The sequence below is a fragment of the Octopus sinensis genome, linkage group LG21 (assembly GCF_006345805.1).
Source record: "Octopus sinensis linkage group LG21, ASM634580v1, whole genome shotgun sequence".
Taxonomy (NCBI): domain Eukaryota; kingdom Metazoa; phylum Mollusca; class Cephalopoda; order Octopoda; family Octopodidae; genus Octopus; species Octopus sinensis.
This window is the reverse complement of record NC_043017.1, coordinates 7,421,303-7,448,802: the sequence shown is the minus strand read 5'-3', so window position 1 is coordinate 7,448,802 and position 27,500 is coordinate 7,421,303. Positions and strand designations below refer to the sequence as shown.

The following is a 27,500-nucleotide window of genomic DNA, read 5'->3' as shown; positions in this document are numbered from 1 at the left end:
ATTAACGTGCAAATGGCTGAGCATTCCACAGACACGTGTACCCTTAACGTAGTTCTCGGGGATAATCAGCGTGACACAGAGAGTGACAAGGCTGACCCTTTGAAATACAAGTACAGCTCATTTTTGCCAGCTGAGTGGACTGGAGCAACGTGAAATAAAGTGTCTTGCTCAAGGACACAACGCGTCGCCGGGAATCGAACTCACAACCTTACAATCATGAGCCGAATGCCCTAACCACTAAGCCACGCGCCCTCACTTCTCCTACATCTAAGACTACCTCATCTAAAGAGCTTTACTTTTATTGTTGTTGTTTAGCTCCAAAGTTAGCTCTGTTCAGTATGATTAAAGCCACTGTGTTGTTCCATACTTTTTCAGGCATAGCCTATCTAGGACCACATTATCCGATGTCTTTGTGCTTTCTACCTTCGTTAACCCTTTGGCATTTAAACAGATCAATCCAGCCCATATAGCCTACCTGCTCTATGTTCAAAATGGCCAGATCTGGACTGTCACACCTACTCTACAACGTCATTCGAAAATAAATATTCACATCATTGAAATCTTGAAGCTACGAAATATTGCATGATTAAATTCAGAACAATACGAATAGACGCAGGAGTGGCTGTGTGGTAAGTAGCTTGCTAACCAACCACATGGTTCCGGGTTCAATCCCACTGCGTGGCATCTTGGGCAAATGTCTTCTGCTATAGCCCCGGGCCGACCAATGCCTTGTGAGTGGATTTGGTAGACGGAAACTGAAAGAAGCCTGTCGTATATATGTATATATATATATATATATGTATGTGTGTGTGTTTGTGTGTCTGTGTTTGTCCCCCTAGCATTGCTTGACAACCGATGCTGGTGTGTTTACGTCCCCGTCACTTAGCGGTTCGGCAAAAAGAGACCGATAGAATAAGTACTGGGCTTACAAATAATAAGTCTAGACTAAAGGCGGTGCTCCAGCATGGCCGCAGTCAAATGACTGAAACAAGTAAAAGAGAGAGTAAAAGAGACAAGCATTATGTATGACCGAGTAATTCAGGCTGAGCAATCATAGCACCTGTGCTTGAGAAGAAGACCCATCAAACCAAGCAAAATCACAGTATGTATGAATATATTTATGTATGTATGTAGAATGAAGAGCTGAAAAGCATAAATTTCACATATTTTTCATAATTTAACTATTTTCAACAGCTGGTTCATTAGAAATTAGCATAATTAATACTATAACTACATAATACTTATTTCTTTACTACCCTCAAGGGGCTAAACACAGAGGAGACAAACAAGGACAGACAAACGGATTAAGTCGATTATATCGACCCCAATGCGTAACTGGTACTTAATTTATCGACCCCGAAAGGATGAAAGGCAAAGTCGACCTCGAACGGCAGATGAAATACGGCTACGCATTTCGCCCAGCGTGCTAACAATTCTGCCAGCTACATAATACTACAAAGTTATAACACATTGGATTTTAACGACCTATTATTAATTAGGTTCTTACTCTTTTACTCTTTTACTTGTTTCAGTCATTTGACTGCGGCCATGCTGGAGCACCACCTTTAGTCGAGCAAATTGACCCCGGGACTTATTCTTTGTAAGCCCAGTACTTATTCTATCGGTCTCTTTTGCCGAACCGCTAAGTGACGGGGACGTAAACACACCAGCATCAGTTGTCAAGCAATGCTAGGGGGACAAACACAAACATACACGCACACACACATATACATATATATATACATATATACGACAGGCTTCTTTCAGTTTCCATCTACCAAATCCACTCACAAGGCTTTGGTCGGCCCGAGGCTATAGCAGAAGACACCTGCCCAAGGTGCTACGCAGTGGGACTGAACCCGGAACCATGTGGTTGGTAAACAAGCTACTTACCACACAGCCACTCCTGCGCCTATTTTTCATAATTTAACTACTTTCGACAGCTGTTTCATTAGAAATTAGCATAATTAATACTATAACTACAGAATACTACAAAGTTATAACACATTGGATTTTAACAACCTATTATTAATTAGGTTCTTAATTACTCTCTCTCTCTATTTTTTTATGCTTTATATATCATCACTTTTTATATGGATGTGTGTGTTAGTGTATGAATGTGCATGTGTGTGTGTGTGCACATGCATGTGTGTATCTATGTATGTATAAAAGGTAGGTCAAGATTATATATGTATTTGTGTGAATACAAACATTTAGTCACTAGTCACATCAATCACAAGTTCAATGACCCCTATCAGTCTTTAAACTACCTTAGTGACCCAGTTACTCATTACCTCAATGACATAGTCACAAAAGCAACAGTTCATCAATCACCTAATTGAACCATTAATAACATCAATCACTGCCTAAATGACCCATTAGCCTTATCAGTCATTACCACAAGGACCTGTTAGCAGTCCATTGCCACTTCAGTGGTCTGGCCACTCACTGGCTCAATGACCCATCATCCATTAGTCATATCAATCACTGCTTAAACAAGCAGTCAGCCATATTGGTCATTACATCAACGACCTGTTAGCAGTCCATTGCCACTTCAGTGGTCCAGCCATTCACTATCTCAATGACCAATCAAACATTTACAACCTCAATGGTCCATTAGTCACATCAATCACTTAATAATAATCTTTATGTAAACTAACTCGAAATTTCTTTGTATTCAATTTCACGTCTTCCTTTTTTTCTTGACAAAGTCAAGATTTTTGTATATCAATTAATACAAAAGAGACCCACAAACACAATACACACACAAAAATTCAGACATAATACAAATAGACACACACACACACAAATCCAAATGCACACACACACAAATACACCAATACAAAATCAGACAGGGGCATATACATATAAACCACAATAGATACACACACACACACACACACACAAAGTCTATCACAATACACATTCACCCATATAAACACACCAATACAGACTCAGGCCGACAGACACAGATTAGAAGCATGCCTACCCTCCAGAAGTACAGGCTACACACACACACACACACACACACACACACACACACACATAGACACACACATAGACAATCACATACACACATGCACAGATTCAAGTAAGACCCAAATACAGACATACACCAACACAAAAATGCACAAACACTTATACAAGCACACACACACACACACACCAGTATAAACTCAGACACACACACACACACACATATATATATAAAGGCACAAAACACGTACACATAGACACACAAACTAATTCAAACAAAATACAAATACAGACGCACAAACACACGAATACAACTACACACACAAACAAACATATGCATACCAATACAAATTCAGACACACACATAGACAGACAGCTATGCAAGCACTTACACACTCAGGAGTATAGTTACACACACACACACACACACACACACACACACATACAGACACAACACCATCTCAAACGTTTTATGTTATCTGTCTAACATAGAACCAATTGTGTTGAAAAGCAAATATGTTTAGATAAAATACCTGTATTATATGAAATAAGAAAGAGGAGAGAGAGAGAGAGAGGGAGAGAGAGAGAGAGAGGGAGGGAGAGAGAGAGAGAAACTAACAACAACAATAAAGGCATTTTTTTTCTACTTAAGATGGACGCTAATATTATATAAAATATACAATAAAAAAATTTTTTGATGTTTACAATCTGTATGTGAAGGCACATGGCTCAGTGGTTAGAGCATCAGGCTTACACTGATGAGGTTGTGAGTTTGATGCCTGGACCAGGCTGTGTGTGTTGTGCTCTTGAGCAAGACACTTTTTTTCATGTTGTTCCAGTTTATTCAACCATGGAAATAGAAATGAGTTGCGACAATGTCACTGGTGCCAAGCTATGCCGGTCTTTGCCTTTTCCTTGGACAACATCGGTGGCGTGACAAGGGGAAGTTAGGTATGCGTGGGCAACTACTGGTCGTCCATAAACAACCTTGCCCATACATGTGCCTTGGAGGGTAGGTTTCTAGGTGTAGGAGCAATCCCATGGTCATTTGTGACCAAAGGAGTTTTTTACTCTTTACACAAATCGATGGGAAAACATGGCTGTACTATGTTTCAAAACAGAAAATATGTGTTGTGCCCTTGAAATTTCACTATACAACTACTTTTTATGTGCGTGTATGTATACACAAATACAGAAGAGTACTCACTGCAAACCTGTAACGATTCACAGAGAAAATGTGGCCCTTCTGAGAGTGTGTGTGTGTGTGTGTGCATGTGTGAATGTCTCTCTCTCTCTCTCTCTCTCTCTCTGGTTCTCAGATGTTGTAGGTTTAAATAAACAATGTTATCAGTGGAATGAAAACAAGAATTAATGATAAACTACCAAAATATTCAAGTGTTCCAGACATATCCATTGGCTGATAAAGTTCATATTATACAAAAAAATCAGTTAAGAATATTTTTAAAATTTCAAGTTCCTCCATCTTTAAAAATTTCCAAAGAAATTTATTTATTTATTATTTAGATGGCTGTGTGGTAAGAAGCTTGCTTCCTAACCATGTGGTTTTAGGTTCAGTTCCATGGAATGATACCTTTTGGGCGAATGCCTTCTGCTGTAGCCCCAGGCTGACCAAACACTTGTGAATAGATTTGGTAGACAGAAACTGAAAGAAGCTTGCCATGTGTGTCTGTGTGTGTCCCACCACCATTTCACAACCAGTGTTAGTTTGTTTACATCCCTGTAACTTAGTGGTTCAGCAAAAGACGCAGAGAGAATAGGCAGCAGGCTTAAAATTAAAATAAGTACTGGAGGTGGCTCATTCAACTAAGACCCTTCAAGGCAGAGCCCGATCAAGGCAGAGCCCCATCAAAGCAGTACCCCATCAAAGCAGTGCCCCAGGTGAGTTCGCCAGTGATCCTTCACGCTACAATTTGCTAGTTTGCCCAGGTGGATAAAATGCTAAGTAAACTTTCGGGCAGGATTTGAACTGAGAATGCAAAATAAATGTAGCTAAAGATGCCAAGAGCCAAAATAAATATTAATTAATCATTAATTATTTACTAAGTTCTATATTTTTTAATAAACCCAATTCGATTTTTTTTTTAATATTGATTTGGGAACGTAAACACCATCTGTTCATAAAATTGCTTTATAATTATTCAACAGCTGCAACAACAACAACATATGTCAGAAAGTCATTGTCAACAATAACTTCAGCTACACACCAGCATGGCTGTGTGGTTAAGAAGTTCACTTCCCAAGCTCATGGTTTCAGGTTCAGTCCCACTGTAGGACATCTTGGGCAAGGGTTTTTCTACAAGAACCTTGGGCCAACTAAAGCTTTGTGAGTGTGTGAATTTGGTCAATAATACAGAAAGAAGACTGGAGTTCATGTGTGTGTGTGTGTGTGTGTGTATATATATATATATATATATATATATATATATATACGTGAAGGCGCATGGCTCAGTGGTTAGAGCGTCGAGCTTACGATCGTGAGGTTGTGAGCTCGAATTCCAGACCGGACTGCGTGTTGTGTTCTTGAGCAAAGCACCTTATTTCACGTTGCTCCAGTTCACTCAGCTGTAGAAATGAGTTGCGACGTCACAGGTGCCAAGCTGTATCGACCTTTGTCTTTCCCTTGGATAACATTGGTGGCGTGGAGAGGGGAGGCTGGTATGCATGGGCGACTGCTGGTCTTCCATAAACAACCTTGCCCGGACTTGTGTCTAGGAAGGTAACTTTCTAGGTGCAATCTCATGGTCATTCTTTACCCTTTATATATATATAATATATATATATAATATATATATATATATATAGAGATAGATAGATAGATAGATAGATAGATAGATAGATGTGTTCTTGTCTTGACTGTAAAAAACATGTACAAACAATGGGAGAACATTATGTGCAAGGGTTGATGACAAGAAGGGCATACGTCTGTACCTAAATCTCCCACAACAAACTCTGTCTGACCCATACAAGCGTGGAAAGTTGATGTAAAAATGATGATGGTGGTGATGATGATGATGAGGTGAGGAGGAGGAGGCAAAGACAAGGAGATGAGGAGGAAGGAGCAATGAAGAGGAAATCAGGAGGAGAAGGAGCAATGGAGGAGGAGGAGGGAGGTCAGCTGAAGAACTCACATCAATAAAGTTGACATGGGTCACAAGATGAGTCCTTCAAATAAACTTAACATTTTAAAAATAAACCATAACTAATTCTCTTTTTTTATATTTTCATATACATTGATTTTGAAATATATCTACCATCTGTTCCTGTTATACACATGCACATATATAAACACACACGTCCACATAACAGACATGTACACAATAGGCGCAGGCATGACTATGTGGTAAGAAGCTTTCTTTCCAACCACATGGTTCTGGGTTCAGTACCACTGCATGGCACCTTGGGCAACAGTCTTCTACTATAGTCTTGGACTGACCAAAGCTTTGTAAGTGGATTTAGTAGATGGAAACTGAAAGAAGCCCATCGTATATATATGGGTGTGTGTGTGTTTGTGTGCGTGTGTGTGTGTGTGTTTGTTCCCACTCATCACTGCTTGACAACTGGTGTTGGTGTGCTTATTTAATCCCATGGTCATTCATGACCGAAGGGGTCTTTATATATATATATATATATATATAATGTATAAATGACAGTGATGATAATGAAGATGACAATGATGGTGGTGGTGGTGGTGATGATGTTGATATGGTGATGGTTGCGGTGATGATGATGGTGGCGGTGGTACTGATGGAGATGAAGTGAACGAAGAGGAGGAGATGGAGAGCAGTAATGACGAAGGTAAAAAATGAAAGTGATGGTGATCAAATAATCACTCTCTGTAAGGAGAAATAAATATGACATGGAAAGGAAATACAAAAGAAAAAAAAGCAAGAGAAAAGTGACTGACCTGTATCTACTGTAAAAGCAATGTCATCTGGTTGTTCTAGGCATTTTCTAAACATCCATGGATTCATCACTACAACAAATAGAAGATTATCAATTAGCATCATCACCATCATTACTACTATTATTATTATTTAATGGCGGTGCCCCAGCATGGCCGCAGCTCGTGAGCTGAAACTAGATGGACAAACACACAAACAAATGCAACTGAAACAATACCTCCACTTTCGCTAAGGCAGAGGTAACAAAGAACAAAAAACAGAGAAGTGAAATCAACAATAACTATAAAGATAAATTCAAATATGAAACAGAAGCAACACTAGAGTAATAAGGATCATCAACCATATACACTTAGCCTATATAAGCTTCGTGGATTTTCCAGTCAGCTGCTATAGGTGAGCTGGAGAATACTTATTCAAAGCACTGGGATTTAGAACACCCGAGAGTCATGGACAGGTGTCTCTGATCCCAGTTGGGTATGTGATGTTGACAAGCCACAAAAATGGTTAAACATCAACGTCTGTCACTCCTAGATGGGATTAAGGGTGAGTTATCTTGCCTGTCGATGACTCTAAGAGGTTTTAATATGCAGCACTTTGAGAGTATTCCCTACCATGCCAACAGCAGCTGATCAGCAAATACATGTAAGTATATGCATTAAGTATATGTGGACTGATTCAAAACATTATTTTTTCATTACAGGATTTATCTGATTTGATTAATGCACAAATATGACAATAATAATAATAATAATAATAATTATGATTATGATTATTATTATTATAGCTGTGTTTGCTTTGATATAAATATTGCAAAAAATTTTGGATTTGAGCTTGCACCCCCTCTAAGCAAATTTTCTTCCTGCACTAACGCCTCTTCTAAATCACATACAAATTAAGGAAATTTCTTAAGCACATAGCCATGTGTGCAAAGAATGTAGCAAAATGCCTTAAAGGAATTTACTCAGGCACTCAGTAATTTCTAGAATAGCAGAAATGATAAACAAAAGATCAGACATTGTTATCAAATACTTTTCAACAAAAACATATATAAAAAGACATAACAATATGAAAAAAGAACCAAGTTTTTTTTTTAAATAAATCATTCAATCTCTTGATAACAATACACCAATGCAGGCTAACAACAACAACATACCTCTAAAAGAAATGAAAGAGGTATCTAAATATAGACAAAAATCAATATACTTAATATCAGCAATATCTCACTGACTAAACAAACTGCAGTATTGTTATAACAAATATATGTGTGTGTATCTCTCTCTCTCTCTATATATATATATATATATATATATATTACATATCTTAAATATATATTATATTTATATATTCTTTTATATGTTTCATGTGGCCATGCTAGAGCACCGCCTTTAGTCGAAGAAATCAACCCCAGGACTTATTCTTTGGAAGCTTAGTACTTATTCTATCAGTCTCTTTTGCTGAACCACTAAGTTAGGGGATGTAAACACACCAACATCGGTTGTCAAGCATTGGTAGGGTGGGACACACACACACACAAACATATGGAAGGGCTTCTTTCAGTTTCCATCTACCAAATCCACTCACACGGCTTTGGTCAGCCTGAAGCTATAGTAGAAGACACTTGCTCAAGGTGCCAAGCAGTGGGACTGAACCAAGTGGTTGGTATGCAAGTTACTTACCACACAGCCACTCCTGCACCTATATATACATATATAACTTTGGGACCATGTATGTATGTGTATTTGTACATATGTATGTGCATATATATATATATATATATATATATATATATATATATGCACATACATATGTAGTGTGTATAAATGTGTGAGGGTGTGTATCATAATAAATTTCTTCTTTGCTTTGTTTTTAGTTTCCTTTGTTCTTTTTCCAGAACTCTCCATGTAAGGAACCATTTATAGCAATAAATAAATCATACACAACCAACCGAGAGTGACTGGACATACCAATGAACCAACACCAACCACCCTACAACTGACTGATGGATTGACCAACAAACCAGCGACCCCACTGACCAACAGACCAACCAATCTACTACCAGCCTGTGATTTAGAGAGAGCATTTGTGTGTATGTGTGTGTGGGGGGGGGTATGACATCAAATGACAGGGGAAATAAATCTCCTTCAAAACTCCAAACCAATGTTGTTTGTTTTAATCCTTAAAAGTCCTTCTGTGTACAAAACTACTATGAGCATATGTGTGTGTGTGTGTGTAAAACAAAGGAACATAAATTTGTCTGAGGTGATGGGTCGACAAGCAGCTCATAAATTTTCTCGTTATTATTTTTAAAATCTGAACAGAGCAGAAGAAGGCAGAGGTTGTGAGGCCCAATCTCTCACAAGTGTAGGTTTACTAATAACAATTACTTTATAACACACACACACACACACTCTCTCTTTTTCTCTTTTGGGAGGATACATTGAGTGGAAACTATACCTTTCTCAACCACATGGTTCCAGGTTCAGTCCTACTGTGTGGTACCTTGAGCAAGTGTCTTCTACTATAATCTCAAGCCAACCAAAGCCTTGTGAGTGGATTTGGTAGACAGAAACTGAAAGAATCCTGTCATATATATATATATATATATATATATATATATATATATATTGAATGACACAAATTTGATTATATTTCTTCGAATGCAGAATTGTTGTTAGAAGAGCAGAAATATTGGGTAAATTACCCAAACAAAACAGAAAAATTTGATTGGTTGTTGACAAATTTTTCCACTTTGTAAGAGTAATTTTAATTTACCCAGCATTTCTGTTCTTCTAACAGCAATTCTGCATTCAAAAACAAATCTAATCTAATTTGTGTCATTCAGTACAAATTTTGACACTTATAAAAACAAATGATTTGGGGGGGGGGGGGGGAGTTTAAACACAAACCAGGTTTCCATAGTCTCTGTCTCCCAAATTCACTCACAAGGTTATAGTAGAGACTTGCCCAAGGTTCCATATACAGGGACTGAACCCAGAACCACATGGTTGCAAAGCATGCTTCTTAGCCACACAGCCATGCCTAAAATAAAATAAGATTAAAAAAAAATATAAAAAGAATAGACAAAACAACTGGCTATCAGAAAGCCATTATCCAAATATGTAAACATTAGAATCCACCAGATTACAACAGCAACAGGAACAATAACACTGCAGCAATGCCTGTGGAACTTTTACCATTCTTGCTTCGATGATAGACAGGAATGTGAGGTAATGGAACATGTTTGTTTCATCTCTAACATATTCCTCAGGGAAATGTTCGACTAAATGTATCTAATCACTAATTTATACAGCTCGTTATTATTAGCATCGGAAGACAATTTAACATGCTGGAACGAAACAATGTTATTTGAATAAATTTCCTCATTAGTAATTAACTAAAGCAAATAGCCAATGACGATAACAACAACAATCCCGTCTCCATGTTGCTACAGGGTTCAACTGAAATACAAAGAACTGTCCAGAATAGATTATCAATCTACAATATTGAAGTTAATAATAATAGTAATAGCTCTAATTTTGGCACAAGGCCAGTAATTCTGATGGGAGTTGGGTATGTTGATTCTATAGAAGCCAGTACTTAACCAATGTTTATTTTATTGACACCCCACCCCATCAAAAGGATGAAAAGCAAAGCTGACCTTGGCAGAATTTGATAACAATAATAATAATAAGGTGTGATAAAAAAAGGGATGTCAGAAATATCTAGATAAGATCCCAGGAGAACCATGTCTCAGAGAAATCCAAAAGATTGTGCTGACAAGTACTGTCCACATCCTTAGAAAAATCCTATCAGTTTAAATGTCTGTGTTGTATTACATGAAGATGTTTCACTACCTCCCCTCCCCAAGCTTTCAGTCATGCTGTAATATCTCTTATCCTTCACTCGCCCCAGGATGCTTGGTGTGTCTCAGCAAGTGACTGTAATAAAGATACAGATTGAAAGTAAAATAATAATAATAATAATAATAATAATAACAACAATAATCTTTTCTACTAAAGGCACAAGGCCTGAAATTTTAGGGAGGGGATAAGTTGATTATATTGACCCTTGTTTCACTGCTATTTAATTTATCAACCTTGAGAGAATGAAAGGCATGGAAAATAAGGGGACATAAAATATATAACATGAAACCCTACAGTGAAGAGGACAGTCACCTAGGGCCAATCAAGGAACTCTACTAGATTCAGGATTACCTTGACAACAATGAGTAATACAGGATTTGGGGGAGCTCCTGATTGGCCCTTGATGGCTAATCCCACTCCTCTTTGGGATTTATCACAACATGACTATTGAAGAAGAAGAGGAAAAAGGAGGAGGATTAGTTGTAAGAGAATACACTTGCCCCAGGTGCATTGCAGTGAGATAGAACTTGAGAACATAGGGTTATAAAGCGAACTCTGTAGCAATGCCTTGTGAATGAATTTGGTAGATGAAAACTGTGTTGAAGCTCATTGCATGTGTGTGTGTGTTTTTGTCCCCCTTTCACTGATTGACAACAAGTGTTGGTTTGTTTACATCCCTGTAATAGAGACCACTAGGAAAAGAACTAAATTCTAAAAGAAAATTAAGTACTTCTTGACCTTCATCCTTCCTCCTGCCTGCCCTCCACCTCCAGTTCCTTCCTACATTGTCTCACAATCAAAGAAAGAATTAGTATGTAAAATTAAGACAAATTTGGGAGATTATAGCAGAAATGGTAGGCTTGGACAGATAAGAATGTCTTATAATACCTGTCATTGTTGTTTGGCCTAAGATTTGCTCAAGAACCTTTCAAGATGGTACCCCAGCATGGCTGCAGTTCACTGACAGAAATGAGGTAGAAAGATAGATAGATAGATATATATATTTCTTTACTACCCACAAGGGGCTAAACACAGAGGGGACAAACAAGGACAGACAAACGGATTAAGTCAATTACATCGACCCCCAGTGCGCAACTGGTACATAATTTATCGACCCCGAAAGGATGAAAGGCAAAGTCGACCTCGGCGGAATTTGAACTCAGAACGTAAGGGCAGCCGAAATACCTATTTCTTTACTACCCACAAGGGGCTAAACACAGAGCGGACAAACAAGGACAGACAAACGGATTAAGTCAATTACATCGACCCCCAGTGCGCAACTGGTACATAATTTATCGACCCCGAAAGGATGAAAGGCAAAGTCGACCTCGGCGGAATTTGAACTCAGAACATAACGGCAGACGAAATACCGTCAGGCATTTCGCCCGGCGTGCTAACGATTCTGCCAGCTTGCCGCCTTTATTTATTATAGACTAGCAGCATAGCCCGGCATTGCCCGGGTATGTAAGAGCCCCTGGAGCAGACATGATGCTCGCTGTGAATTTTAAAAAAATTCCTGCCAATTTGTGAAAGGTATTGTCGAAAATATGTCATCTTGAATTTGAAAGCGATTTCCCAAAATGGCATGATTTTATCGATTTTTTCTGATGGTAAGGTATTGCATGGAAAACTAACGTCAGAATTAAGTTTCTTAGGGTAACATTAAGCTTCACCATGAGTTTGGTGAAAATCGATTGCAAGTTGCGAAAACTACAACAGAAAATGTGTTGCAAATAAAAAGCTTAGATTCTCGACCCCATGTTGAATTTATCGATTTTTTTCAGAACTGGGGGAACTTTTCAAAATTTTCGCTGCGTTAGTTTTGAATTATGACATTGGGCTATGTGTGTGTCAAGTTTCATCAGAATCGGTTGAAAGCCGTGGTCAGGGTGAGGGTACAACCTGACAGACACACAGACAGACAAACTGTCGTTTATATAGAGATAGATAGATAGATAGATAGACAAATAGACTGAGGGAAAGAGAGAGAAAGGCAGGGAGAGAGATAGACCGAGAGAGGAGGAGATTAAGACACTAAAGTTATGTTTAATACTGTAAAATTAATATAACTAGGAGCTATTAATAACTATCAGTCCTGTATTAAGGTTCAGAATGATTAATTAAAACCTATACATGTCCTGTGAATGTGTCCTGGTAATTTCAACATCGTCCTCAATCTCCCCCCCAACCCCCACCCTGCCCCGGCATTTCCCCTCACCTGTCCTCCTCACATCCTTTCAGTCACTCTACTTCAAAGTGCACAGTTTGTAATTTGATTTCGCACGCAGCATCCTACACGTGCTGTTGCAACACATTTACTTTCAGAAAGAGATCAAAGTCATTTTCTATTACATCATTAAGTAACAGAAAGCAACCCAGCATCCTTTCTTCTTCACCTTCATCCTTCCCTTCAGCCTGCCCTCCACCTCCACCCCCAGTTCCTTCCTACATTGTCTCACAACCAAAGAAAGAATTGGTATGTAAAATTAAGACAAATTTGAAAGATTATAGCAGAAATGGTAGGCTTGGACAGATAAGAATGTCTTATGGTGCTTATTGTTATTATGGTTGTTGTTGTTGTTGTTTTGCTTAAGTTCAACCTAGGTCTGGTAAAGCTATGATCCAAAGTGTTCCAGTTGTGACAACCCTCTTTTTTTCTCTTTTTCTCTTTTACTTGTTTCAGTCATTTGACTGCGGCCATGCTGGAGCACCGCCTTTAATCGAGCAACTCGACCCCGGGACTTATTCTTTGTAAGCCCAGTACTTATTCTATCGGTCTCTTTTTTGCTGAACCGCTAAGTGATGGGGACGTAAACACACCAGCATCGGTTGTCAAGCGATGCTAGGGGGTCAAACACAGACACACAAACACACACATATATATATATATATATATATACATATATACGACAGGCTTCTTTCAGTTTCCGTCTACCAAATCCACTCACAAGGCATTGGTCGGCCCGGGGCTATAGCAGAAGACACTTGCCCAAGACTTAAATTTGAATATATATATATATATATGTGTGTGTGTGTCTAATGTTTTTTTTTTCATGATGGCTGAGGTACAGAGAGGAATAGAGAGGCAATGAGAGTATGAGAGGGAGAGACAGAAATTAAGAGGCAGTGAGAATATGAAAGAGAGAGAGAGAGAGAGAGAGATAGGTTCTCCACTTAAGCTTACATTTGCAATGTGAGCTTACGTGAAGCAACAACAACTGTCGTAAACAAAGCTATTTCTAAACATAACCACATCGTATATTGCAGGATGTGTGGATGGCAGAGTCGTTTAGAATAACACAGAAGAACAAAGAGATAGACTTGAAGAAGATCTCAAAAATATTCTCTCCTCAGATTCACAAACTAAGAATAGTTCTAACATGGATTCAGTCCACAGCATCACGTCCTTGTCTTTAGATGTAAATGTACAAATAAGGAACAACTCATATCTGATTATACATACACATACAGATACACACAGATAGATGGTGCGCTGGTACTCTATCAGTTATGATGATCAGGGTTCCAGCTGATCTGATCAACGGAACAGCCTGCTCATGGATTTGCTGTGCAAGTGGATGACCACTTCACAGACATGCATACCATTAACATAGTTCTGAGGGATATTCAGCATGACACGGAATGCAACAAGGTTGGCCCTTTGAAATAGAGGTACAACTCTTCTTTGCCAACTGAGTGGACTGTAGTAACATGAAATAAAGTGTCTTGCTCAAGGACATAATGTGTGCCAGGTATCAAATTACAACCATGGACCAAACACACTAACCACTTAGCCACAGATAACAACCCACAAACAAATGCTTATACATACACAGCAACAGTTAATGTTCCCTAAGATACAAAATACCTGTTGTCAACCCACTTCTTTTGTTGAGCTTTTAAATTCTTGTCCATTAACCCATTAAGTCCCAGAGTACTTAAATTTCTGAATATTACTTTAAAATTTTCACAGATGATAGAAAATAGGTTAAAATGAAAAAAATTATAATTAAAACTCCTTTACTTCAATCATCATCATCATCATCATCATCGTTTAACATCCGTTTTCCATGCTAGCATGGGTTGGACGGTTCAACTGGGGTCTGGGAAGCCAGAAGGCTGCGCCAGGCCCAGTTTGATCTGGCAGTGTTTCTACAGCTGGATGCCCTTCCTAACGCCAACCACTCTGTGAGTGTAGTGGGTGCTTTTTACATGCCACCTGCACAGGTGCCAGACGAGGCTGGCAAATGGCCACGATCGGATGGTGCTTTTTACGTGCCACCGGCACGGGGCCAGACGAGGCTGGCAACGGCCACAATCGAAATAGAAATACTTGTTATTTTATAATTAGGACACTGTGTGGTTACAAAGTGAGCTTCTTAACTACACAGCCATGCCTGTGAATATAAAAAAAAATTCATCTGAAACACATCTTCACCTTCTGATTATTTCTCTTTTCAGTCTTCACATTCTGGTTATCTTTATTTCCAGATCTTATATTTCAATGGTTAAATTTCTCCATGTGGAGATTGTGTATCATATTTGCACAAACATGTATCATACATCTGGACCAGAATACTGCTCAATTCACTTCAAACTTTCATTTGAATTCGGTTAGTTTTTATAAACGGAATTTTGGGAGCAGGGAGTACCTGATTATAATTATGATGATGATGATGATGGTGGTGGTGGTGGTGACTGGGTAGTAGCAGTGATATCATTACAAGAGTGGTAGTGGTGATAATAGGGGTAGTGAGGGTGATAATGAAAGTGATGATGATGCTGATGATGATGACAACCACTACTATCACCCCTACCACAACCACTGCTCTCACTACTCTCACCACTCTTTCAAACACCACTATCACCACCACCACTACCATCAGTCTCATAAAAACCACCAATTACCAAACTAGCTGTTAAGAGTAACTAATTTTTCATTAAGTCATTCTAGAATCTGTCTCTCTTCTTTCTTTCTCTTAATTCTAAAATTTGTGTCTATTTTTAATTCGTAAAATGTATGTCTTTCTTCCTGGTTCTAAAATCTGGGTCTGTTTGTTCCTAATTCTAAAATGGGTTTTTCTTTTTTTTTTTTTCTTTTTCTTTTTTTTCTTCCCCTTCTTCCTTATTCTCCAAAAATCTGTATCTATCTTCCTGAAGAAAATTGCTCCCAGTAATTTTCTGCTGAGTCTTTCATCTGATAACCTTTTAACAGTGAGCAATTAATCTTCACTAACTTTCTTTAAATGGTGATGGAGGGGGGGAAAAAAAAAAAAACGCTACAGAAAGAAAACAGTTGGATAATGTCATCATTTGTAAGTGGTTAATTAAATGGTCGTTAGTTAAAACTGAACTTTAATGAACTATAATCAAATAAAATAGCCTGGGAGAGAGAGCAAGAGATAAATATTTGTAAAAAAATATGAAGTGTAATTAAACGAAATATTAAATAAATTTTGTCAAAATAAATTTAAATTAAAAATGTCAAGAAAAAAATTAAATTATAGTTAATTCCTCATTTACTAAAATTAAGGAATAGTTTGAGAAGGTAGGCGTTTTACAACATCTATCTCCTCTCCACTTTTACAAGCTCCCCTACTTTCTTTCACTCGACCCCCTCCCCCATCTTTCTCCCTTCCCCATTCAACTCCAACCTCCTCTTCTCTTCTTCGTATCTTTGTTCCATGCTCTCTCTCTTATTTTCTTCTCTCTACCACTCCCTTCTTCTTCCTCTCCCTCCCTTTCTCTCTTCCTTCTCTCCTTTACATCAGCTGTATCTTGTCTCTTCCAAAACACAGGTCCATCAAATAATGATAATAATAATGATACACCAACCACTACTGATACTACTACTACTACTAATAATAATAATGATAATTATAATAATAATAACGATGTTGATACTACCACCACTAATAATAATAATAATAATGATAATAATGATAATAATAATAATACTAATACTAATAATAATAATAATAATAATAATACTACTAATAATAATAATACTAATAATAATACTAATAATAATAATAATAATAATAATAATAATAATAATAATAAAATTTGCACTTAATATTTCCCCCAATTGCAATTGATCCAGTTCTTGACCTGATATTTTGATAAAATTTCTGACCCAGATCAATTAAGTTACTCATTATTGTTTAAGTTCCTCACAGGTTATGAGTTCAAATCTTTCTCACATTGACTTAAAGTACCCTGGGGATTCTAGTCGATTATTTTGATCCAGAGACATCAAGGGACAACAAAGTTTTGCGACTGAAGGTGCTAACAGGTGAGGTGCAATTGAAAATATTGATGTCTGTGGGAGGAAAACAATTATTATCATTAATATTATTACGGTGAGAAGCTGGCAGAATCATTAGCACGCTGCACAAAATGCTTAGCGGCATTTCATCCATCTTTACATTCTGGGTTCAAATTCCACTTAGGTTGATTTTGCCTTTCATCTTTTCAGGGTCCATAAATTAAGTACCAGTGAAACACTGGGGTCAGTGTGATCGATTAGTCCCTTCCCCCAAAATTTCAGGCCTTGTGCTACAGTAAAAAGGATTATTATTATTATTATTATTATTATTAAGGTGGTGAGCTGGCAGAATTGTATGCATGCTGGGTGAAATGCTTGGTGGTATTTCACCTGTCTTCTTGTTCTGAGTTCAAATTCTGCTGAGATCAACTTTGCCTTTCATCCTTTCAGGATCAATAAAACAAGTACCAGCTAAGTACTGGGGTCGATGTAATCAACTATCCCCCTCCCCCCATTTTCAGGCCTTGTGCCTACAGTAGAAAGGATTATTATTATTATTATTTTTATTATCATTATTATTTGGTAAAGAGGCATAACTTGAAGCACCAGTTTATACTTGTATATCCTTGTTGTTAAGATGGGCATTCAGTTCTAGAAAGCATGTCAAAGCAGACATGGGAGCTTGGTGCAGTCCCCTGTTTTGCCAGCTCCTGCTGAACTGTCCAACTCATGACAGCACGAAAAATGGACATTAAATGATGATGATGATGATGATGATGATGGTGGTGGTGGTGGTGGTGATGCACACAATATATAATCATCATTTAATCCTTTTGTAACCATACTTACTTTGAGATGCTCTGTGTTTCTGTCAATTCATTTTAAGTATATACAAAGAATTTAGTAAAATAACTTAGTTATCATTCAGCTAGTGTCAGGAACATAAATTGTGACTAAGGTTTGGTGGAAGATTTTAATTCAAAACTTATGAAAACAAGACATTCGTACTATGGAGTCAGAAGCGGTTTCATCCGGGATGATATCAAAAGGGTTAAGAATTGTTTCTCTATTATATATTTTAACCCTTTCATTACCGTATTTATTTTGAGATGCACTGTGTTTCTTTCAATTAATTTTAAATATAACAAAGAATTTAGTAAAATAACTTAGTTATCATTAAGCTAGTGACAAGAACATAAATTTTAATTCAGAACTTTTGAGAACAAGACATTTGTTTTACAGAGCCAGAGCTGGTTTCAGCCGGGCTGGTATTGAAAGGTTTAATGACCACTTTCTCATGCTTGTATGAGTCTTGTACAAGTCAGACGTAATTCACACAGATTTTCTGCAGCAGGATGCTCTTCCAGTTGTTGATCCCTACCCGTTTCCAGACAAGGTTAATATTTCCCCCTTTGCCAGACATGGTTTTGCAGAAGATTAGAAACATTGGCAAGTGTCTTGTACAATAGCTCTGGGGCCAACCAAAGCCTTGTGAGTGAATGTGGTGAAAGGAAGCCGAAAGAAACCCATTGTGTGTGTGTGTGTGTTTAGCACTGTTCCCACCTCACTTGACAACTGGCATTGGTTTGTTTATGTCCCTGTAGCCTAGCAAATGCAACAAAAGAGACCAATATAAAGTAAGTACCAGACTTGAAAAAAAAAACCCTAAAAAACAAAACAAAAAGCAAGGACTGGGATTGATTTGCTCAACTAAAACCCTTCAAAGAAGTGCCCCAACCTGGCTGCAGTTCAAAGACTGAAACAACAGTAAAAGTGAAATATTCTATGAATTGTTTTCAAATTCTTTTTTTTTTTTAATCCAAATATCAAAATAGAAAGAAAGAAGAAAAGGAATCCATCAATCTGTCCAAGCGTCCTTGTCTATTTGGATAAACTCTTTCAAGTACTTTTATGCGTTTAATTCTATAGAACACGTCACACAGAGGAGGAAATGAAATCTCTCAAATGGACAGGCTGGTTTTTCATTATTATTGAGAGGATAAATATTAAATTTAAAAAATTGAATTATAAAAGAAAAAAATACAGAAAATGATGAAGTGTTGTGTTTGTAATTATTTAATGATGGAAAGAGAGAAGAGTGTCGAAGACGTCCAGTAAGGCTTCTCTCCCTTGCAAAGAATACAGAATGGAAAATGAGGTTATATATTTGCTTCACAACCATGTGGTTTCAGGTTCAGTCTCACTGCATGGCACCTTGGGCAAGTTGTTATTTTATTATAGCTCCAGAATGATCAATGGTCATAGGAGAAGGCATGGCTGTGTGGCTAAGAAGTCTGTGGTGACACGGTTCCAGGTTCAGTCCCACAGTGCAGCACTTTTGAATATGTCTCTTCTATTATAGCCCTAGCCCAACCAATGCTTTGTGAGTGGATTTTGTGGACAGGGACTGTGTGGACACCCATCATGTATGAATATGTGTATACGTACATATATGAGATCCAACCCTTCTCTCGCACTTTCACACTCAACAAGCAGAGATGTCCCCCACCCACCTCCTTGAGTTCTGCACACTTTCCAGCTTGCATGGTAACCATATTAGTACAAGTAGCACAAAGAAGAAGAAAAAAAATACCCAGGACACTCTGTAAAGTGATTGGCATTAGGAAGGTCATCCAGCCATAGAAACCATGACAAAACAGACACTGAATAACAATGCAACTCTTGGGTTCATCAGATCTTGTCAATTAACCAATCCATTGCAATAAGGGACATATACCTTGAATGATGACATATCTCTCTCTCTCTCTCTCTCTCTCTCTCTCTCTCTATATATATATATATATATATATATAATTAAATTATATATATATAATGTGGATATTTTTGTTTGTATGTAAGTATATGTGCAGATTTGTATGTTTTGTTTTATGCATATATTCTCATGCATATAATTGCATGTATGTATGTGTGTGTGTATATATATATATATATTTGTGTGTGTATGTGCATGTGTGTATATACACACACACACACACACACACACAAGGTGGAGCTTTCTAAAAATGAAAAGCGAAGCAAACAAAACCATTCGACTGCCGCTCTCTCCTCATAGCAGACAACCAGTTCATTTGATATGGAGTAGAAATCGAAACGATGACCTTTGCCCTTTTTAGCATCATACATCAGCGAGTAGCTTATTAAACCATCAATTAACAATTCCATGCAGAACGATGCTGATAACGAGATAGACTTGAGTTTATCCCAATAGAAAAACTATGAAGCCAGATCAATTCTCATCAATACAAATCCTATCGGTCACTGAATTAATCAATAAATATTTAATCTCTCCCCTCTTTAGCCCTGCTAACACATTTTGTTCTTGTCTGTCTGTCTGTCTGTCTCTCTCTCTCTCTCTCTCTCTCTATTGTCCATCAATTATGTTTGATTTTTTCTCAATCATATTATCACAACCACTGTAAGCATTTAGTGATCTCTTTCTCTCTCTCTCTGACACACACACACAGCCACACACACACACTTACACACATGGTCACCCACCACCACATACATATGCATACTCTTTCAATATCCAATCAATTACTCTCATGTTCAATATCCAATCAATATGTCAAGAATTTTTGATGTGATTAGCAATTGTTACATTAGAAACAAAGATATTTTGAAATGGTTTTTGTTTTTGTTATTGTTGTTGGGGAATTAGCAGTGGTGGTGATGGTGGTGGTAGTGGTGGTGTTGGCAGTATTGGTGATGTTGGTAGAGGCAGTAGTATCAGTAGTGTTTATGGTGGTAGTAGCAGTGAGGTGATAAGAGGAATTGGCCATAATGGTAATAGAACTGGTTATGTTGGTGGTAGTGGTGGTTGTTGTGATGGTGGTGATGTTGGTGGATACAGTGGTTGTGATAATATGTTGGTGTTTGTGTCGGTGGTTATTGTGGAGGTTATGGCAGCAGTTGTGATGTTGGTTCTGGTGGAGGTTGTGGTGGTAGTGGTGATTATGGAAGATGATGACAGTGGTAGTGGTTGTAGTTATGATACAATGATAATAATGGTGTGGTGAGAGTGGTAGTTATAGAATTGGTTATAGAAATGGTAGTGGTGTTGGTGCGATGGTGACACTGCAGCTAAATGGATCCATGATTCAGATTTTGCATAAATTGCTCTTGACTTTGGCAGTGGCAGTTATCTGCTTCGTTAGCAAGATTGGTAAGATTATTCTGTTAATTGTTCACAGAATTAGTTTCTGGTCGGTGGGCTTATTAAGTGGACATGGACACTTATCTGCTAACTTGAATTGCCTGTTACTTGTAATGATAAATTTTCAGATTAATCATGCAACTGTAGCTAACCTTTACATTTTGCTGGTTGAATTGCCTGAAATATTTATATCCTGCAGGGGAATATTTCTGGATCACATAGGAAGCTCTTAGCAATATTAGATTTTACACTAAGGCTACGTGTAAGGTTGAACTAGATTATATTATGGTAACAGTTTTAACTTTATAAGCTGGGGATAATTCAGCAGGATGAGAGGAGGTGTAGCAGTAATTTTATCTCCAAATTTGCTATTTTTCCATAACTTTCTTCTTGTGGTTTGCAGTGCAACCAAATGTTCCTTTGTCTGAGTAAATACTGAAGCTTCTTCTACCAATGCTGCTGAGAAGGTTCTTAAAAATGTGTAATGGGAGATGGTAGGGCTTTGGTTGTTGTGAGTTTTGCATTATATAATGCATGGTTTATATCTAAAAGTATTGAAATCTAAAGTCCTGTCAAGGAAGTCAACTGTCTGTATATTAGTAGTGATAGATTAAGTGTTCTACCAACCAGTCATGTTTGAAGGAAATTCAAACATAAGAACATGAAGTCTGAGTAACAGTATGCTTTATGCTAGAGCTATCACTCTATATTATTTGTGGGTGATGTGTGTTAAAAGTTTGTAACTTAAATTTGCCTTACTTAAAGTTTCACACATCCAAAAGTGTTTTTGCTCATTCAGATGCTGTTGATTTAAGTGGTGAGGCATCCACAAGTATTAAAGAAGGCTGTTGGATGGTTTATGGGGTTTGTGTCTATTGTCTGGTTTAACAGCAAACACCTAGCCCATCACGTGGGGGGGGGTTCGCTTTGCCACAAACAGTCGATCCAGGTTTCCAGGTCAAGGATAATTTTCTACCCCCACCTCACCCCATCAACTATCTCAGAGGCCTTTTAACCCTTTCGTTACCAACCTGGCTGAAACCACCTCTGGCTCTGTAGTACAAATGTCTTGTTTTCATAAGCTTTGAATTAAAATCTTCCACCAAACCTCAGTCACAATTTATGTTTTTAACTCCAGCTTCATGATAACGAAGTTATTTTACTAAATTGTTTGTTTATATTTAAAGTAATTGAAAGAAACACAGAGCATCTCAAAATAAATACAGTAACAAAGGGGTTAAAGGGTCATGGGCACTGCTTTTCCTTCCTGACTAAAAGACAGCAAAAGAAAAAAAAATTAATAGCAGCACTTTTATTTATTTATTTATTTATTTCCTTCGTGTTTCTAAACATGTATAACAACATGGCTGAGATGTAGCGGATGAAGGTGGTGGTGGTAGTGATGATAGTGATGGTGATACAAACGGATTAACTGAAGCAGAAATGTAATCAACAGTTACAAGGTAAAATACATTCTTGGATGTGTTATTGATCATCGAAAAGAAGCCACAGAATAAGTTTTGTAGCAAAGTTGCCGAGAGGAGGTGGGAGAGGAGTATGAAGAGACATATATAGGTCTGTTGTCACTTTATAAGACATCAGAGGAGGTAGGGAAAGAAAGAGGGAGTGGTAAAAAAGGGTCAAGAATATTTCTCTATATGTGTGTGAGTGTATACATGTGTATATATATTCATGTGTACATGTGTATGCATGTTTGTGCACATGTGTGTGTGTGTGTGTATGGATGGATCAGGCAATGCATTGTGATCTTGAGCAAGAGACTTCATTTCACGTTGACCCAGTCCACTCAGTTGTAAATGAGCCCCAACAATAGTCGAGAAGTTAACCCTTATTACACTTTTGAAAAATGCTAAACTGTTGTAGGACACTTTGACAATTTTTGATATCTTGGCATCTGAAGCAGTTGGAGATACAATAGTTTGACCAAAAGAATCAGCTATTGCAAGCAAAAATGAATATTGAGAAATATTGACCAAATTTGTGCGTATGACAATTTAACATAATAGCAACAATTTATATATATATATATGATGGGCTTCTTTCAGTTTCTGTCTACCAATTTGACTCACAAGGCTTTGGTTGGCCTGAGGCTATAGTACAAGATACTTGCCCAAGGTACTACACTGTGGGACTGAACCCAGAATCATGTGGTTGGGAAGCCAACATCTTACCACACAGCCACACCTATGCCCATATACATATACATATATATATATATATATATATATCACCGTGATCACCGTGACCGATCAGGCTATCAGATGTTGCTACACATTGCTGGTCACAATGCGCTTTGCATTGTTTTAGCCTTCAAATGATGCCACCCTGCTGGCTAAGTGAGCAGGCCAACAGAAGAAAGAATGAGAGAAAGTTGTGGCGAAAGAGTACAGCAGGTATTGCTTTAGGTGTTTTCGCTCAATAAACGCTAACAACGCCCGGCCTGGGAATCGAAACCGCGATCCTACGATCGCGAGTCCGCTACCCTAACCACTGGGCCATTGCGCCTCCACATATATATATAATATATATATATATCCCGGGATCACCGTGACCGACAGGCTATCAGATGTTGCTACACATTGCTGGTCACAATGCGCTTTGCATTGTTTTAGCCTTCAAATGATGCCACCCTGCTGGCTAAGTGAGCAGGCCAACAGAAGAAAGAATGAGAGAAAGTTGTGGCGAAAGAGTACAGCAGGTATTGCTTTAGGTGTTTTCGCTCAATAAACGCTAACAACGCCCGGCCTGGGAATCGAAACCGCGATCCTACGACCGCGAGTCCGCTACCCTAACCACTGGGCCATTGCGCCTCCACATATATATATATATATATATATCATATTGTATTCAGATAATTCTAAGATGAATCACATTGTGGCTCATAAGCGTTCCTCCTCCTCCTGATTATTTATCATCTCCAAGATACAGCCCAGTCAGCATTGCGCCACCATTCTTCAACTCTTTTACTGACGTCCATCTACAAATCAAGCATTTACTTCAGAGACCAAAATATATCACATCTTTTGGGTAGAGATTTCAAATTTTTCTCTTTCAGTTCTGGTCACATAATACATACACGCACGCACACATACTCACATGTTAATGCACACCTACACACTCAGATATTCATCCTCATGTACAAACAGATAGAGACTCCTCCCAAATATATATATATATATATATACACACACACATACACAAATGCACATGCATACATATGTACATATAAACATACATACACACATATATATATACATATACATAAATACATATGCATACATACATATATTTACTTATAAAAGTACATATACATATATACACACATATTTACATATATATCTACATATACACACATATATACATGCATATAGCCAAGCACACACATGCACACACTAACAAGTATACAAACACACACGTCTATATGCAGAAGATGTTTGTTTCATGAGATTAAAAACAGATATTTGAACAAACATGATAAATTGTTCTTCCCTTTTCTAAATAATTGTTGTCACATAAAAGACAGAAGGGATTAGGGTCAGGATTAGAGATGGGATGAGTATTAGAGCTAGGGTTAAAGTGAAGGTGTAAGTTAGAGTTAGGATTAATTTAAGAGTGAGGATAAGGGTTGGAGGGAGGGAGATGGCTAGAGGGAGGATGAGGGCTGAAGGGAGTGCAAGGTTGGAGGGAGGAGGAGGGCAAGTGCTGGGGGGAGGGCAATGGCTGGAGGGACAATGGCTTGGGAAGGGGAGGCAAGGGCTAGAAAGAGAGCAAAGGGCTCAAGGGAGAGCAAGGGTTAGAGGGAGAGTATGGGTTAGAGGGAGAGTGAGGGCTATAGGAAGAGAGAGGGCAAGGAATTGAAGGAAGATAAGAGCTTAAGGGAGGATGAGGGCAAGAGAGAGGGTGGGAGCTAGAGAGAGAAGGTGAGGGTTACAGGGAGGTCAAGGGTTGTAGGGAGGGCAAGGGCAAGTTAGAGGGTGAGGGCTCAATCAAGGGTTTGAGGGAGGGCAAGAGGAAGGAGAAAGAGGGCTTGAAGGAGGGAAAGGGCTAGAGGGAGGGCAACAGCTAGTGGGAGGGGGAAGGCTCAAGCAACAGCAAGGGTTCGAGGGAGGGCAAGAGGAAGGGCAAGGGCTAGAGAGATGGTGAGGGCTCAAGTGAGAGTGAAGGCTAGAGTGAGAGTGAAAAATAAAGCTGGTTGAGTGCTGGAGCCAGAATAAGAGTTGGGTGAGTTAGTCCAAGAGCTAGCATGTTAGAGTGATGCAAAGGATCACAACAAGAGTGAGGGTCAGAATTAGAGAGACTGTTAAGGTTATGTTGAGAGTTAGGGACAGGCTTAGAATGAAGACTAGAGTAAAGGTTAGGACTACGGTGAAAGTGAGGGTAAAGATTATGGCTAGGATTAGAGACAGGGTTTTAACAATGCAAAGAAATATATTCTAAAAGGCTGTTAGGGAGATTTTATTATTGTATCTGCTGAAACATTGGTGGCAATAGTTTTATATATTCATCTGGTTTCTACATGTTTCTAAATATGTACAACATAACTGAGAAGTAGATGATGATGATGATGATGATGCTGGTGGTGATGATGGCGATGTTGGTGATGATGATGATATTGTTTGTTTGTTGTGGTTGCAGTGATGCTGGTGGTGGTGGTGATGGTGGTGATGATGAAGATAATGATGGTGGTGATGACAGTGGCGGCAGAGGTAGTGATGATGGTGGTGGTGCAGGTGATGGTGGTGGTAGTGACAATGATGATGATGATGATACTGGTGGTTGGTTGTGGTTACAGTGATGCTGGTGGTGGTGGTGATAATGATGGTGAGGGTGATAGTGGTAGTGGTGGTGGTGGTGGTGGTAGTGATGATTACGACGACAATGACAACAATGGTGATGATGATGATGATGATAATGGTGAAAGTGATAGTGGTAGTGATGACGGTGGCGGTGATGAGGGTGGTGTGGGTGATGGTGGTGGTGGTAGTGATAATGATGAAGACAACGACGATGATGATAATACTGGTGGTTGGTTGTGGTTGCAGTAATGCTGATGGTGATGATGATTGTGAGGGTGATAGTGGTAGTGGTGGTGATGACGGCGGCAGCGGTGATGATGATGATGATACTGGTGGTTGGTTGTGGTTGCAGTGATGCTGGTGGTGGAGGTAGTGGTGCCAACATCCCAAGCAAAGCAGAAATGTAATCAACAGTTACAAGGTAAAGTACATTCTTGGATGTGTTATTGATCTTTGAAAAGAAGCCATTGAATAAGTTTTGTAAGAAAGGTGCTGAGAAATTGATGAGAGGAGAAGGGAGAGGAGGGGGACATACAGAGAACTGTTGTCACTTTCTAAGACATCACAGGGGGTAGGAGAGAGAAAATGGGGGGGGGTTAAAGATAAAGACAGAGTCTAGTATATTCTTTTATTTGTTTCAGCCATTTGACTGCGGCCATGTTGGAGCACCACCTTTAGTCAAGCAAATCGACTGCAGGACTTATTCTTTGTAAGCCTAGCACTTATTCTATCAGTCTCTTTTGCCAAACCACTAAGTTATGGAGATGTAAACACACCGAGCGATGGTGGAGGGTCAAACATTGACACACTCACACTCACATATACGATGGGCTTCGTTCAGCTTCCGTCTACCAAATCCACTCACAAGGATTTTGTCAGCCCAAGGCTATAGTAGCAGACAAGTGCCCAAGGTGCCACACAGTTGGACTGAACCCAGAACCATGTGAGTGGGAAGCAAGCTTCTTACCACATAGTCGCTCCTGCACCTATATACATGTGTGAGTGTGTATGTGTGTGATGTATGTACATATGTACATGCATACATACACACTACCATTTATTAGCATTATTTACATTCAACTTTGTCTTCATCTTGTATGTTGTTAACACAACGTTTTGGCTGATATACCCTCCCACCTTCTTCAGGTGTCTTGGGGAAATTTCGAACCTGGGTTCTCGTTCCTAAGGTATTTTTCGATGTTATTATTATTATTATTATTATTGTTCAGGTCACAACTTGGAATTGAACTCAGAATCTTGAGGTTAGTAGCCTGCACTCTTAACCACTATGCCATATGCCGTCGAATATAAATAATGTACATAATTTCTCATTTCTTAAATATAGAATTGTACCATTTATTAGGTTACTACTTTACAGAATTACAATTTCTGTTGTGATTCTAAGATGGAATCTGGTCACGACAACCTAAACATCCTAAAGAAAAGAAAATATATTCCAGCAGAGAATGGTGTATT

The 27,500-nt window shown here is 38.4% G+C and overlaps 1 protein-coding gene across 3 annotated transcripts in view; it reads right to left on the bottom strand.

Moving 5' to 3' along the window:
* The window catches only part of LOC115222850 (G protein-activated inward rectifier potassium channel 3), a 305,798-nt gene that overhangs the window by 102,186 nt on the left and 176,112 nt on the right, over positions 1–27,500 (bottom strand). For all 3 annotated transcript variants that reach the window (XM_029793194.2, XM_029793196.2, XM_029793195.2), the window contains exon 3: positions 6,902–6,970. The gene's annotated coding sequence lies outside the window, so the exon portion shown is untranslated. The remainder of the gene's footprint in view (positions 1–6,901; positions 6,971–27,500) is intronic.